The 15,448-nt window shown below is 43.7% G+C and overlaps 1 long non-coding RNA gene across 1 annotated transcript; it reads left to right on the top strand.

Moving 5' to 3' along the window:
- Nucleotides 1–457: 457 nt before the first annotated feature.
- Nucleotides 458–4,061, top strand: LOC142764745 (uncharacterized). Its single transcript, XR_012883855.1, has 3 exons — nucleotides 458–566; nucleotides 3,827–3,901; nucleotides 4,003–4,061. It is a non-coding gene; the product is annotated as an uncharacterized LOC142764745 (long non-coding RNA).
- The last annotated feature ends 11,387 nt before the right edge of the window (nucleotides 4,062–15,448 follow it).

The following is a 15,448-nucleotide window of genomic DNA, read 5'->3' as shown; positions in this document are numbered from 1 at the left end:
CTACGAGCAGTGTGACTCTAGTCAGCACCTGTTCACTAAACTTCAGCGATTGTGGTGATATTTCGGCCAACAGAGCCCACATATTGCATAATTTTTATGCAAAACACTTCAAAAATACATATGCTAAAAGTTATTCAGAAACATAGGTTGCCGTACACAATTCTACGGGTTTCCACGTTTGTCAACCAGTCTGCAATAAATATTTAACCTGGTCACTCGACCAGCCATCTAAGCGAAGCTATAGTTACGTATGCGTATATTCCATTAGTTCATCACAGAATCAACAGTGTGCAGGCGTTCTTACTCCAGTGCCATCCGCAAAGTAGCAAAAAACAGGTTATATAGGTAGCGCCACCAGCGGCAAGCGGTTGAACGAAAGCAGAGACGCGTGTTCTCATGGAAACCCTGCCATCTGAGCAAATCAGGAGTACAGTAGGTCGTACCTGCTAGGCCTACTTCCACCACGTTTCGAGTAGGCTCTCGTCAACCGGCATCTGTTTTTGATATTTCCACTCTGAGCAGATTTCCCCCCGTCTTCTTCGCTGCAAGGAAAGATCAACAGGAAAGTATGTTTCTGAATATGCGCCGTGGTATTGCTTGTGTAGCGTTCGTAGCTGAAAGTTAACGTGTTGTTGTACGCAGACAGTGTTGCTGACTAAGGCTTCAGTGTATCGTGGTGAACAATGAAGGCATAGTCCAAATATACCTGTGTTTCCAAATATACCTGTGTGTCGCGGTATTGCATGTGAAGCGTTAGTAGCTGCTGTAGTTGGCGTACTTCGTGGGCTGTGATATGAATGAAATCATACTTTGAGTGTTCCATGTGTTAGTCACAAAGAAGTGTGTGTAGTGCACGTGTCAAGCTCCTAATCACGAAAGTCTTTCTTGGTTGTTACTTTGTAGTGTCGTACTGGTGTTATTATGTCACATTTTATTTCCCCCTGTCATGTTTGGAAAAAAGGCCCGTTGTGAGGTTGACAGTCTGTTTGAAGCTTTAGCAGAGTGTGACTCTATAGCGTCACATGCATAGGTTAATGGCAGCCCAGACATGGTTGCATATATATATATATATATATATATATATATATGAAAGTAGATGCGCTTTCACATAACAACTGTTTATTGTGCCGACGTTTCGACGGGAACCCCGTCTTTTTCAAGGCATAATACTATTTACACATGTTCCGTGTCTTCTTATAGCCTGTCGAGACAGGAGGGAAGGGGTCAAAAGAAAAGTAAAAAAAGGAGAAAAAAACAAAGAAAAGAGAGAGAGAGAAAAAAAGAGAAGAAGAAACAGCGAAACGGGAGGACAAACATTAAATAAAATATAGAAAATCTAGGAGAAGAAGCAAGACCGACACGGCGTAATTAGAAAGGGGCCGCATCTCAACAGAGTTGGGCAGAGGTAGATGAGCAATGTCATCATTGTCAACAATACCTCCCCCGCACCAACTGTTCCCCAAGTGGGCAGTGAGCCGCCGTTCCTGTTTTTCACCTTTCCGTGTTGTCCGCTGGCGGCTCGTTCCTCTTTGAAGTTTAGGACAAGTTAATGGGGAGGGCTTAAGTGCTTCGAGTGCGTGCTGGTGGCGTCGGGAGGAATGAAAAAGGCGGTGATTGAGGCACCGCCATCGATATTCATTATATGCAATGGCTCCTTGTCAGTGAAGGAACAGAATGTGCGTTAAAAATTAAAGAAGGAAAAAAAAGAAGAAGAACAGGGGGGGGGGGGGGAGACTGTACGACATCCGGGAAAGTTACCACACAGTTGCGGCTCACTGGGAAGACATGCGCGCATGTATGAAAAAGTCAACAAAACCACCTAGCTGTCAGCTCCTTGTCAGTGAAGGAACAGAATGTTCGTTAAAACTTAAAGAAGAAAAAAAAGGAAAGAAAAAAAGGGGGGGGGGACCGTACGACATCCGGGACCACTTATCTGTGCGTTCCGGCTGTGCTTGATGAGGCAAATCATTTCTGTGTTGTCAGATGCATAGGCCAAAAGCTTTGTTAGCGGGTAATATTATTGTCGTAATGAAACCGGACTGATTAGAGAGAAGCGTTTGCGTCTTTTAGCGGTCGTAACGCTGACAGAGTGCCTGGGTGTTCATTTATTCCGTATTTTATCGTGTTAAATTTGTAGATGAAATAAGATTCCCGTTGTTCCCGTTCTGTGATTGTTCGAAAGTGGTTTTCTAGTAGTGTAACCCTGATGTCATCAAAGCTGTGGTCTTTTAATGTGCAGTGTTTTGAAAGTGGAAGGCCTGGCAGAGATCGTACATGTGCCCGATGGTTGTTGAGTCTAATTCTAAACGGAGTGTCTGTCTGGCCCACGTATTGCTTGTTACATACCCCACATTCCAGGAGGTATATGACGTTGTCTGAGTCACACTCTAGTGCACCTCTTATCCTGTGCTTAAAATCCGAGTGGGTGCTTTTCGCCACTGTCGTTGTCTGCATGTGTTTGCATACCTTGCATCTGCTTTTTCCGCAAGGGTGACACCCAATTTGAAGTTTCACACCTATCTTTGAATTTATTAAATGATCCTTTATATTTTTTGGCCGTCTGTATACAACACAAGGAGGAGAAGTGAAAATTTTGGATAGTCGCACGCTCTGTTCCAATATGTTAAAGTGTTTTCTTAGGACCTTGTTTATGTTCGGTGGGTTGCTCGTGAAAGTTAATAGCAAGTTTTTGTTGCGGTGTTGGTCGGCGTTTTTCTGGTGGTTGAGAAGAATCTGGCGGTTCAGATTTTCAGCTTTTTTGATGGCGTCATCGATGATAGCTGGCGGGCATTCTTGATTAAGGAGTACTTCGCGCATATGTGTGCTGTTTTTGTGGAAGTCCTCGGTGTGGGAGCAGATTCGTCGGAATCTGTGTGCTTGGGAATAAGGAATGCTGGTCTTGCAATGTCGCGGGTGGCAGCTTTTGAAGTGCAGGTATTGGTGCCTGTCCGTAGGTTTTCTGTATACGTTAGTTACCAACGCACCATCGTCAACTCGAATGAGTACATCAAGAAAGTTTATTTCTGTGTTAGAGTAGGACTGTGTAAAATAAATGCTGGAGTGTACCTGGTTGAATGCCTGTATGAATTTGAGGAGCTCGTTTTCCGAATGTGTCCAAATTATGAATATATCATCTAGGTACCGTTTATAGAGTAAGGGTTTCATATTACAAGATGAAAGAAATTTGAACTCTATGTGGTGCATGAATATGTTAGCGTAGTTTGGGGCCATTCTTGTACCCATTGCCGTGCCGCTGATTTGAAGATAGTACTGGTTGTTAAATTCAAAGCTGTTCAAATCGAGTACAAGTCTTGTGAAGATTTCAATTACTTTTTTGCTTGGATAAGCGACAGGGTTGTGTGTGCCATACGATTCAACAAGCGCCCTTACATCATCGTTATGTGGGATATTTGTGTAGAGTGAGCTAACATCCAATATTACAAGAAATGCACCGTCTGGAATTTTCACGTCTGCTATTTCCCGAAGGAAGTGCTTTGTGTCACGCAAGAAGGACTCATGTGTGGGTGGTATGTCTTTGATTAAAGAATCAATATAACTGGAAATGGGTTCCGTTAACGTTCCCGTGCCTGATATAATGGGTCTGCCAGGGTTATTCTCTTTATGAATCTTCGGCAGCATGTAAAAACGACCAGGCGTCGAATGTACCGTAATAAGTGCCTTTTTAAGCTTTGAATCAATGGCGCCTTCACGTGTGAGATCCTCTAGGGTTGTTACAATGATCTTTTTGTGCTCCGTGGTAGGATTGAAGTCGAGGTGTTTGTAGAATTGTTTGTTATTTAGTTGTCGCTTGCCTTTCTCAATGCAGTCCAATCTATTCAGAACAACAATCGCGCCTCCCTTGTCTGCTGGTTTAATGACGAGATCTTCGCAGTTGCTTAACGTGAGTAGTGCCTCTTTTTCTCTTTTTGATATGTTATTCATGCCTGGTTTGTGCACCTTGTACGCATGTATAACATCTTTTTGAACCGCGTCTATATCCAGATGTCGACCTCTGCTGGCGTCTGGGGTCCATTGCCGTCCGATTACCCCACGAAAAAGTGCGTTATCTTTTTCGGGTTTATCAAAGAATATATATATATATATATATATATATATATATATATATATATATATATATATATATATATATATATATATATATATATATATATATATATATGTTTATATATATACCTTATTTTGAACATGAAAATAGAGCTAAGGTCAATGAGGAACAACATGGGGAATATAATCAAAGTGCACAAAATATTACTAAATAAGTCACTTGCACTTACATATTTAATACAAATGTAAAGCTTTAAGTATGAGAATTCTATACAGCTGTCCCCCTCCCCCTGGACGGAATCTTGTATCCGCCTTTGGCAATTGTCAACTGAAAGGAAATCAGGCTGTTGGCGAAATCAGGCTATTGGCTTGATTGAATTTTTAAGTTGGTGTCACTTTTTGTCTCTCAATCAATTATTGTTTTGACTTTCTCAAAGGTGCTGTGCAGAAGGTTCACCCTGCAAATTAATTCACCATAGAGGCAGCCGTTCGAGAATGGTTGCGTCATGCCCCAGCAAGGCACAGGAATGCAGCAAGAGGTAATAAAGCTGCTATGCATTTCGCAGTAGCTTAAAAGAACTGACAGCTAATTTCTGCAGTGCCCAGTTTTTTCTGTTGCAATCGAAGCTCATTGGTCTCAGTATCCTGTCAGTGTGATGTAAATGAAAAGCACTGTAAAAAATTTTGTATCTGCTGTGTGGATTAGTTCGTGCTTGAAAAACGAGCTAGAAACAGTGATGTGTGAGCATGATAACGGTCATATGCCAGCATTTGTGTAAGTTAATAGGCTATATCAGTAGTTCTGCTGATCCAGTGGAGGCACCTATTTATGGTAAAACTAGTATACAGCTTTTCGAATCTCACATAAAGACTACAGTATATAGAATCCCTCTTGAGTTTTACAAAAGCACTCGAGTGCATCTCCATGCAATTTTGGACACCACAGCTCAAAGCAGGTGTGCTGCTCTACTGTTGCCATAACGGCAGCTTTTCTTCCTAGATTATTTTATCTCATTATGCTATCGAATAAATAAACTGCACATGGCTGTGTGGTATAAAGACCACAGTTTTAAAGAACAAGTATAATGCATTAAATGACGAGAAATGGCATATATATCTCAATCTTGTGTCACATAAAACCAAGCCATCCCCACATAAGCGGTACATGCTTTTTTTTAAAGTTTATGTCGCACTTTATATTTCCTACTTAAATCACAATTGGCATGACGAAAATAGTCATAAAAGTTAGTTTTTTTCACTAGAATCTTGTGACATGTTCTTACGTATTGTTGATCTCTTTATTGGTTATGTTTCTCATCATACTTGGATGTTCAGTCGCCACTGAGAAATTTTCAGCAAGATGTATGTTATCCGATAGCTTTATGACGCAATGTGGCAGACAATTACGCATACGCTGGAAACCAAAGTTTGTGTCTAGTGTAGCTTTTTCTGCTGTATTGTTGTATTAGAACATCGGTTCCTTTTGTAGTAGGATGTTTCGAATTTGACATTTACAATGAAGCACAATTTAGTGAAATGTCTTTGTATGTATTGATACTCGTAAGACACGAGGGCATTTCAAAGTGCTTTTAAGTTATAGAACCAGCTATACTTACATATGATGAAATGAGTAACATCGTTATTGGTAATGTATGCATTAGTCAGCTGAATTCGCTGTGTTTCTGAAGTAGGCATTATCTTTCTAAATTCTTCTGTAAGTTCAGGAGTGGAGCATCACAATTTAAACCAAGCATTGTTTTCTCATAGTAATATAGAGTATCAGTACAGCTCGTGTGCTCTTGCTTGGAATGTCTTATAGTATTTCGTTTCACTGTTTCTGAATAGCTTATATTGATTCTCTTTTTTCTTGTATTCTTAGGATCAATTGGTTGTGATGAGTAGCCATTGTGCATTATGAAGCTTTCAAGGGGACCTTCTTTTGAAGAGGAAATTCGTTGAAGATTTCGGTGCAGTAATTTTTTATTCACATTGCTTGAAGCGTTCACAGCGAACTTTAATGAAGACTCTTGTACTGTAATTTTTCATTCACAGAACTTTAGGCTTTCAAGGGGAACTTCGTTGAGAATTTTTTCATTGACATCACTTAAAGCGTTCAAAGTGAATTTCATTCAACTTTTGTACATTCTCATAACTTTGAAACTTTCTAGGGAAACTTTGTCGACGATTTTTGGTGAGCAATTTTTTATTCAGTTCACTTCGAACCGTTCAACGTGAACTTCATTGTATACTGTTGTACTGTAATTTTTTATTCACATAACTTTAAAGCTTTCGAGGGGAACTTTGTTGCGCAATTTTTCATTCACATCACTTCAAAGCGTTCGAAGTGAACTTCATTGAACTTATGTACATTCTCATAACTTTGAAACTTTCAAGGGGAACTTCGTCAAAGATTTTCGTGCAGCAATTTTTTGTTCACATCACTTCTAAGCATTCGAGGCGAGCTTGATTGTAGACTTTTCTACAGTGATTTTTCATTCACACAACTTTAGGCTTTTAAGGGGAACTTCGTTGAGCAATTTTTATTCACATCCCTTCGAAGCGAACTTCATTAAACTTCTGTACATTCTCATAACATTGAAACTTTCAAGGGGAACTTCGTTGAAAGTTTTTGGTCAGCAATTTTTCATTCACGTCACTTCGAAGCGTTCAAGGCGAACTTTATTGAAAACTTTTGTATAGTAAATTTTCATTCACATAACTTAAGGCTTTCAAGGAGAACTTCGCTGAGCAATTTTTCATTCACATAGGTTCAAAGCGTTCAAAGTTAATTTCATTGAACTTTTGTACATTCTCATAAATTTGAAGCTTTCAAGGGGAACTTCGTCAAAGATTTTTGGTCAGCAATTTTTTATTCACATCACTTCGAAGCGTTTAAGGCGAACTTTATTGAATAATTTTATACTATAATTTTTCATTCACATACCTTCACTTACATTTAAAGACCGATTTAATTTTATGTTCAATAAAAGTGTTTGAAAACAATGTGCTGTCTGCTGCAATAAATGTCTACGTTTTAAGGACCCAGCATAAACATGCAGGTTAGACGGCAGCTTGTGCTTGATAATGTCAGGCTGTTTGGGCTTCCCTTAACAAATATTGCTAAAATTTTGTGAATGAGAACTTTTTTCTATGCACATCCTCAGATTTGCATGTATAGTTCTGTGTGCCAGATGCCTGCGCTCCCACTGCAGTCTGGCTCTTAGCTGGTGTTGTATACTTATAGAAAGCACCAACGCCGTGAGGCTGGCCTTATTAATTAGGTTTGACGTCTGACAGCAATCCGGCCAGCTTCACGTCTTTGATGCTTTACCGCATGTAGTTGATGTGTTAGACCTGCAGTCTCATGGCAGCCTTGCTCATTGCTGCTCGGCTGTACTTTATAGTGTTCGATACCCACTATAAAGTACAGCCGACCAGCTATGAGCAAGACTGCCAAGGAACTGCAGGTATAAAACACCAGCTACATGCGGTAAATGTGAAGAGTGCATAGAAAAAGCTTTTATTTAATAAATGGCAATGTATATGTATATCTATCAAATGTACATTCAGCGTCCATGTGCAAAGTACCTGCAACCTTACTCGGATGAGCATTTTATAGTTGCGGGTGCATCTAATCTTCGTAATTTGGATTTATATGGATATGTAAGAGACATTTACAATGTCCATGAGAAACATACCATAAATGTCCATACAATATTTGTGGTTCACTGGGTTAGTTTTCCGTCAAAGAACCTCGTGGGAAGGCGGGGGAAGACGGTCTGCGTGGCTGTCGAGAACGATACTGACGACGTTGGGGGGATGGAGAGCGGGAGTAGTGGTGTTCAGTAGGAGGTTTCTGGGCAAAATGGTCGTGGCTGGTCTCATGGCATTAGACAGGACGTGCATGGAAGTGACGAGAGAAGGCTTGTGCAGGAGGACCCCAGCGACTTCTGCAATGGCGAGAAATGTGCCCGATTCGGTGACACGAGAAGCAGATCGGCTTGCCATTGTGTGTGTGTTCGCCATGCGGACGAATTACGGAACGTTTAGGAAGAGCCGGTCGGGAAGGGACGTGCAGGCGTGTATTGGGGCTGGAAGTCGGTGCGGGGAGGCGGTGAATTAGAGTGAATTCCAAAGCTGGCGATTTCCTGCCTGACGACTGCTTGAATGAGGGGCAACGTAATTGGAGGAGAGGGGTCAGGGGACGTTGGTCCCACCTTAGCTAGAGCAGCCGCTTCAAGTTCTCGCCTGACGAGTTGCGTTAAGTTGTCACAGGTGTCTGGTGGATGATATGTGTCGAGACACGACGGCGTCGCAGCGGTGTTCAGAAGGCACTGGAACTTGTGGGAGATGCGCCTGCTTTTAGCTTGTTGGAACCAGCGGCATTCTTGAATAATCGCATCAACAGATGACATATTGTTGAATACCAACAGGTTGAACACATCGTCGGCGATACCTTTTAGAATATGCGTAACTTTATCAGGCTCGGACATGTTTTCGTCAGCTTGGTGGCATAGTGAGAGGACAGCCTGAATGTAACTGATGTAGGACTCCATGGAAGATTGTGCGCGAGTCGACAATTCATTCTTCGCAGCTTCACGACCACCAAAGGGGTTGATAAAACGCTGATGGATCTTTTCCTTGAAGCTGTCCCAGCTTGTATTGTCATGCTCCCAATAAACACTCAACAAAAAAGATCAAATTCTTCAACTCAATCTAATGATAAAATGTGGATCAGCGGTATGGTAGGGCAAGCTATCAGTGAAGTTTCACCAACACGTTAAAGTGTGGCGATCATGAGCAAACCGGAACGCGGGAATTCCTTCTTTAGGATGCGGGCTGGCTGGAAGAACGCTGGCTGCTGGCGACACGTCGAGAAACCAGGGTCAATCTGTCCAGGCAGCTGGGCGCGCAACTCGGGCTCACAGACCTATGGCTGTTGCTCGCCTGTCAGCACCGAAGTTCGCAGGCCCTGTGCTGGAGCTCAGGACCAGATGGATACGGTCCCTCCGAACGGGAACGCAACGGCAGGGGGACCCGGCCGGTTGAAGTCTTCGGGGCTCGAGCCCGACACCCAACAGCCCATTTTCAGCGCCAGGTTCGGTGACGACCTTCTGCTCGCCACGTCATCTTCGAACTCCCTTGCTCTTTCTTTCAGGCTTCTACTTCAGCTGCGGCCCACTTGTTTCGCCCTGACTGGAGACTGCTGAAGTATCGTGGTGCCCAGCCATTGACCCTCGGAATCTTCGTGACGGCTTCGCACTGGGCCACTTGCACGTAAATACATCACGCCACGCGACCTCCTGCTCGACGCTACTTCGACATCGTCGTTCGCGCACAGTCCATAAGGTATTGCTCTTTGTAACGCGCACTTTTCAAAGAAGCACACGTCAGATGTGCACACTACTCATCACACCTGGAAAAGGTGATCAGTTACATTAGTCGGTCGCAATACTAGGCCAAAGCCACTTATTCCACAGCAGAAAAAGAGTGACTTGCCATCACCTGGCCAGCGTCAACTATTCGCTCTTACCTCTACCGCCTTTCAAAGTTGTCAGCCACCTCAACACGTTGTTGGCTAGCTAACTTGAAGAGTCCTTCAGGTCGTCTCGCATGGTATAGCTTAAGATTTCAAAAGTCGACGTAACCGTCGTGTTTGGACGGAAACACTCCGACGCTGACTGCCTGTCTCGTGCCCCCGTCGATCCACTAGCGCAGCCGACGACTTTGCCGAGCGAAAGCGAGCCCACCCGGAACTTGGGGGCCCCTGGAATACTTCGAGGGCCAAACCACCATTGCCCCACAAGTATTCAGGCGAGGAATGGCGTTACTTTTCTCGAAGAACGACATCCTCGTAAAGAACTTCTCTCCGGCCTGAGCCAGCTATTATTGTACCTTTAGCAATACGACGAGAAATTCTTCAGATACTACACAAAGCCCGGAGGGCTGCGCACCTCAAACTTTTTCGCACGCTCGCGAGGTTACAAAAAAAGCACTGCTGACCACTCTTTCCCGTCGACGTCTTTCACTACGCAAGGGCGTGCCGAGACCCTCAGCGACGAAAGACGCCGCTCAAAAGAGCAGCAGCTAGGCTTCCTCCTGCCAATCGACCCTCGCCGGTGTTACCGTTTCAGCAGATTGGGATGACCCTCCTGGGGCCGTTCTCAACGTTAACTTACGGAAAGAAATAAATCGTCGTCGCTACTGATTAGTTCACCCTCTAGACCTAAACAAAAGCCCTGCCCGAAGGCAGTGCCACCGAGGTAGCCGAATTCTCTGTTGAGAACATCGTTTTTCTACGTGGCCCTCCAGAAGTTCTCATCACCGACAGAGGTACGGCTTTTACAGCAGACCTGACTCGAGAAATTCTGAGATACAGCCACACAAGCCACCGCCAGACAACCACATACTACCCGCAGATGAATGACCTGACGGAGCGACTAAAACACCGCACAAGTAGCCAATTATCGACCCATTTCATTAACGTCCACGTGCTGCAAATTACTTGAACATATTATTGCTAAAGAAATAACAAAGTTTCTAAATGATAACAATATACTTTCTCCTCATCAGCGTGGTTTTCGCAAAGGGTTATCGACTGTAAGGCAATTAACGACAATTATTCACTACTTTGCTAGTACACTTGACAAGTCGAGCCAAATCGACGTGATATTTCTGGACTTTAAGAAAGCGTTTGACCTTGTTCCTCACAGTAAACTTATTGAAAAACTGCAGTCAATTAACCTTCCCGCATATATAGTTAACTGGGTAGCAGCTTATCTGTATAATCGCAAACAGTTTGTATCAATCGGTAATTACTCTTCTAATGAACTTTCAGTAACGTCTGGAGTACCCCAGGGTAATGTTTTGGGACCTTTACTATTTCTAATATATATAAATGACATCGTTAACGAAATTTTTCCCCCTATTCAAATTAGGCTATTCGCAGACGATTGTATAGTGTTTAACGAAGTTTGTTCTCTTAATGATCAATTAATGCTTAATTCTAACCTTCAAAACATCTTGTCGTGGTGCGGGCGATGGGTTATGGAATTGAACAAGGAAAAAACAGTCTACATGTCTATAACAAAAAAAAATCAATATGATGTCGTTTGCTTATAACCTAGGATCTACACCGCTCACCAAAGTAAACCAATACAAGTATCTTGGAATCACGATAACCAGTGACCTAAGTTGGAATAACCACATTTCCAACATATGTAACTCCTCCTTCAAAAAACTGTGTATCCTCAGGCACAAACTAAAGCACACTCCTCATTTTACTAAAATGCTAGCCCACACTTCACTCATTCGCCCGAAACTAGAATATGCAAGCATCGTATGGGATCCCTACACAAAAACTAACATAAACGCTCTAGAGATGATTCAACGCAGAGCAGTTAGGTTCATTTTTTCTAAATACAGAATAACTGACTCTCCGACTAGCCTAATGAAAGAACATAATATCCAGACACTTCAGCTTCGAAGGAAAATACACAGGCTAAAATTTCTCTACCAACTGAAAAAAATTGCCCGCAGCTTCCCTCGGGGGAACACTGAGGAGGATGCGGAGCATATAATTGGTTAACGGGGTGTTAAAGTGCGACTTACTTGGGTCGATGGCTAAATTGGTTAACGTGGTTGTGAAAGGGGGTGTTAACTTGCGACTTACTTGGGTCGATGGCTAAATTCGTTAACGTGGTTGTAGGAGGGGGTGTTAAATGAGTGAACACGTACACACGTATGCGAAAGGGCGGCGCTGGTCGAAGGGACGTCGATCATTGTGTTTGTGGATTCGTTGAAATTCATTTCACCGTGACCTTGCACGTCGACGCGCCGCACAAACCAACCGACGAGCGGCAACTGAGCGAGCGAGCGCCGACCTTGAGTATATATACAGCGCGACGGCGCATGCACTGTCAGCTGTCGAATGTTCGAGAAGGGGGAGAAGCGCAACGGCGCATGCGCGCGCGTCAGCTGCCGATGTTTTCGAAGCGCGACGGCGCATGCGCGCGCGTCAGCTGCCGATGTTCTCGAAGCGTGACGCCGCATGCGCGCTACATTATACAGCTAGCGAATGTTCGTGAAGAGGAGAAGCGCACGCGGTGTGTAGAGGAGGAAGGGCGCACAGATGGTGGAGGAGTGAAGCGCGCGCGGTGTGTAGCGGAGGAAGGGATGCACAGATGGTGGAAGAAGGAGGAGGAAGCTTGCGGACGGCGCCGCACTACAAGCCTCGAGTATTAGATGCTCCGCATCTAAAACAACTCTTTCTCTCTAAACCCACACGCGTATGTGACACCACTTGCAGCACGTCGAACACGGCATCGTCACGAATTTTCTTTAACACCATATAAGACCAGAACTAACTTTTTCAAATATTCTTTCTTTCCGCGCACTATAAACGATTAGAATAATCTGCATTTATCACAAATAATAAGCACAGACTCCATTGAACATATATCTACTTGATGTTCGCCATTGTCATGTTGATTAATCTTTCATTTCTTATTTTTAGTGCTCCTTTTTGTATTTCAATTCTTTTTTTCGTATTTCAAGTGTCTTGCGGGGGTATAGGCAAATGTTTATGCGCATACAATGTGTTCTTACTTCTGTTATCTCTTTCTGACGTTGTTTTCATTGATTATGTATGTTTTTTCGTATTTCTTCAGTGTACATCTTGTTTAGTTGTGACTTTCTCCTTTCATTTTTTTTGTGATTGCTGTTCATGGATATATGCATATGCGTGTATATATATATATATATATATATATATATATATATATGTATATGTGTGTGTGTGTATGTGTATATTTATATTCATGTATTTGCCCTCCTGCTTGGACTCAAATAGGGTCTGCAGTATTGTATAAATAAATAAATAAATAAATAAATAAATAAAAATAAATAAATAAAATAAGACCATCGCCGACAAGCTGGATATATATGTTGACGTCGAACAGAAGACGTGGGACGCTATCCTTCCATAAGTGTGCTTCGCACACAACACGGCCGTGCAGGAGACAACGAGGTTGACGCCATACAAGTTGGTCTACGGAAGAAACCCGGAAACGAGGCTGGACGCCATGCTGCCCAACTTCACTGACGTAAGAAACTTCGACGTCATCGTCTGCCTATAGCGCGCCGAAGAAGCCCGACAGCTCACCCGCCTCCGCACCAAGAGCCAACAGACAACTGACAGCCGCCATTACAATCTTCGACGAAGCTTCGTGGAATATTAGCCCGTTGACCACGTTTGGGTGTGGACGCCAATACGTCGACGTAGACTCAGCGAAGAATTTCCGCGACGGTTCTTCGGACTGTAGAGGGTTGTTAAAAGTTTCGGCCCACTTGACTACGAGGTTGTCCCCGATGACATAACGAGCTTTTGACGACGCCATGCGTGACCGCAAGTCGTCCATGTCGTCCGCCTCAAGCCATTTCATGCGCGTACCTGAGGACTGTGTCTTGTTGTTGCTGTGGTTTATTGTTAGTACATATTGTTTATTGTGTTAAGTTAATAATGTACTTTCATATTTTGTTAGCGCATCGGGACGATGGCTTTTTCGGGGGGGGGGGGGCAATGCCACAGTCTTTACTCAAGTTTTAATATTGCCCCATTTCACTGTTACTAATTCTGGGCGCAAACCACGCCTGCATTGTTCGAGAAGCTTCAGGACTGTAGTAGATCATTTTATTAGAAGTACGCCTGCTCGCGAACATTACAGATTACTCTGGAACATACGCGGCCGCTAGGGATAACGTTATAATATTCCATGGCACGTGTATGAATGCCGACGCGCTTCATTACTTGCCAGTTGATCGACGGCCGACGCTCTGTTCGCCGCTATTAGTGGCAGTGTCTTGCTGTAGTCTGATTCTTCTTGTTTATAACTGGCCACAGACCCAAATAAACAGTTTCATCTTTGACCTGCTGTCTGGTTCTTCCTTCACGCGAGGACTCCGTGACAGTATATACCGTGTCTTTTGTAACATCTCGCTATAGTAACGCAATAGCTGAGTTGTATAAAAATAACTACTGTGCCAGTAATAATTGGTACACGCCTTCTGACAGGATTGTGATCATCGATGTCATTACTTATTTGCGAAGCCCAAATGGATGTAATATCCCACTTAGTGGGTACGTGCCATGTTCTTTAAGTGAATGTAGAAATTGTGCACTCGTAGGTTTGGACAGTGCTCGGAGTCCAGCAAGGCTATGGGTAAGCTCATGCTCCAGCAGATATTCTTGAAATCCCAGATGCAAGTTAAGCTAGATGTGTTAATAATTAGCATTATACAGCCAAATAAACAGTCACCTATCGGTTATAGATGTCGTGAATGTTGTAGTGCTGGCGGGTGGCAGCCGTCGACCCATGCCCGGAAACGAGCGAAACGCCACGGGTGCCGGCAGGGTTCGCGACACGAAGCAGAGAGGCCCGTATCCACCGAAACCGAAACAACGACATCTTTCTGTACATTCAATATGAGTGCGGCTCACAAGTGACGCCACCAACAACGAATTATCTCGCCCCGTCGATGGACGTTAGAAATGTCACGGTCCCAACATCCACACATAAGCACTTGAGACCATGCACTAGTAGCGGGGATAAATTATGAGTTTGTGCACGCCCATATAGTTGCACTCAAGAAAATGTAAACATCCAAATCCGTGTGACAAAGAAAAACGCATTTCTCCCTACAAGAAAATACGTCCGAGTAACAGTCTTTAAACCGCTCGGGTCGCTATGTCTTGTGGACGCGAGCTTGATGTAGCGCGACCACCTTTGGTATACTTTGACGAATCAGCCACTTTGAATAGTAGTCGAACAAGCCACTTTGAATAGAACAAGTCACATTGAATAGCAGTCGACTAATGCAATGAGGTACCTCGTATAAGAGAAACTCAATGGACCGACAACATTCAGGCCCAACGTTTGCCAAGGTCCTTCAGGCCACCCATCTGGCTGAAACGGTGCTAAACAAGGCTTGGTCGTGTTGTGTGATAACTGACAAACGTGACAATGCTTTACATATTCTTTACAGCAAGATCCGTTCAAGGCCACCAATATCTTGATTGATTGATATGTGGGGTTTAACGTCCCAAAACCACCACATGATTATGAGAGACGCCGTGGTGGAGGGCTCCGGAATTTCGGCCACCTGGGGTTCTTTACCGTGCACCTAAATCTGAGCACACGGGCCTACAGCATTTCCGCCTCCATCGGAAATGCAGCCGCCGCAGCCGGGATTCGAACGCGTGCCGTGCGGGTCAGCAGCCGAGTACCTTAGCCACTAGACCACCACGGTGGGGCAAGGCCATCAATATCTTGCACGAAAAAGTTGCTTTGCACACAATATTCCTTGATGTTTTGCATCTGCCAAC

The sequence above is a fragment of the Rhipicephalus microplus genome, chromosome 6, assembly GCF_043290135.1.
Source record: "Rhipicephalus microplus isolate Deutch F79 chromosome 6, USDA_Rmic, whole genome shotgun sequence".
Classification (NCBI taxonomy): domain Eukaryota; kingdom Metazoa; phylum Arthropoda; class Arachnida; order Ixodida; family Ixodidae; genus Rhipicephalus; species Rhipicephalus microplus.
The sequence above is the reverse complement of the archived record's forward strand: the minus strand, read 5'-3'. Positions and strand labels throughout refer to the sequence as shown.